The sequence below is a fragment of the Camelina sativa genome, unplaced genomic scaffold (genome assembly GCF_000633955.1).
Source record: "Camelina sativa cultivar DH55 unplaced genomic scaffold, Cs unpScaffold02345, whole genome shotgun sequence".
Taxonomy (NCBI): Eukaryota; Viridiplantae; Streptophyta; class Magnoliopsida; order Brassicales; family Brassicaceae; genus Camelina; species Camelina sativa.
The window spans coordinates 1-1388 of NW_010923457.1; the positions used below are offsets into that span (position 1 = coordinate 1).

At 32.2% G+C, this 1388-nt stretch overlaps 1 long non-coding RNA gene across 1 annotated transcript; it reads right to left on the reverse strand.

The window, feature by feature from the left end:
• Positions 1-48: 48 nt before the first annotated feature.
• On the reverse strand, positions 49-1376 carry LOC104774307. Its single transcript, XR_765305.2, has 5 exons — positions 1277-1376; positions 1064-1165; positions 680-964; positions 410-481; positions 49-265 (listed from the first exon to the last, which is right to left on the reverse strand). It is a non-coding gene; the product is annotated as an uncharacterized LOC104774307 (long non-coding RNA).
• Between the last annotated feature and the right edge of the window lie 12 nt (positions 1377-1388).

A 1388-nucleotide genomic window follows, 5' to 3' on the forward strand; every position in this document is an offset into this window, starting at 1 on the left:
ATTAAATTTCAATAATATAAAAAGAAAAGAAAACAACAATAGAGAACGTAACCAGAACACAATATTCATCAAGTGATAAAAATCAATTAATCTGTCTCAAATATACTTGTGTTCTTGTGTACATGATAATAAAAAATGTAAAAGTAAATAACATTGCATTAAAATCTATCTTTTATATATCCTCTTCTATATTTTCTTGTCCTTCATCTTCTATATTTTCTTGTCCTTCATCTTCTATCAAAAGGCTAGATGAAATCATTGTCTCCTGAGAAAACAAAGTAAATAGACTTAGATTCAATTACCATAACAGAACCCTTTTAGATTGATGATCCGATGAAAATGAACCAATTGCATCATTCATGCCTTACATATTATGCATAGCTGCTATAAGAGGTAAAGATAAACGTACCATTCTTCACTAAATTCCATATCACGTCACTTTATGATCATTCTAGTCAATCTTAGTCTCTGTCGTACTAGTCTGAAATTGTAGATCAAAATAAGTTAGAACATGAGAACAAGTTAACTACACACAACAGTTCTAGATTCCAAGCTCATGTAAGCAAGTAACTACTATTTTCAAAACTCCTCTTTAGTTACAGACCTATGACACAGCTTAAGATTCTCGATGCAAAATTTGAATATACATTTCTGTAACATAAGTGAAATATGCACTTACTTGAAATTGATTGTTTGAAATAATAATCTGAAGAGCGTTAGCCACGATATCAAGTTTATCTTCAAGTCCTTTCATGCGAGACTTCAGCTCAAGTATCTCAGAGTTACTTCTTACCTGCGATTCCAAATTCTGAAAGTATTTGGACGGTGTTGGACCACGTCCCACACATCGAACTCTTCCAGAATGCTCGGAACCAAATACTTGTTCAAATGCATCCTTAGGACCAGACTCACTACTTGATGCTTCACTTTTAATATTTTGATTCATTACTTGTGTAAGCTTATCCTACAAATTCCATAAATCCTATGTAAGTAGACTAAAACAGAGAATATATAAGTAAACCAATCCTCAAACACCACATTTAAAGAAAAACATAGAACTTACTGCAGATATCCTTGCTTCATTGCAAATGAAATTTCCATCTGATCTTGTTCGTGATGCAATGAACATTTCTGCTCGACTTGGTTCTTTGCCAGTCTCCTCTTCCTATAAGATGTGTACACAATTAAGCATCATTACAAACTAACAACAACTACTTCATACAGTCACTAAAAGTAACTAAATCACAGAGACCTAAATAATAAAACATTGACTTACAATCTCATAAGCTTTTCTTGCCAAACTCTTTTTTCCAAGTGCATGTAGTATCTTTAATTCGCTTCGACTTTTAATATTACGCAGTCTCACTTTCTACAATTAGAATAGTATA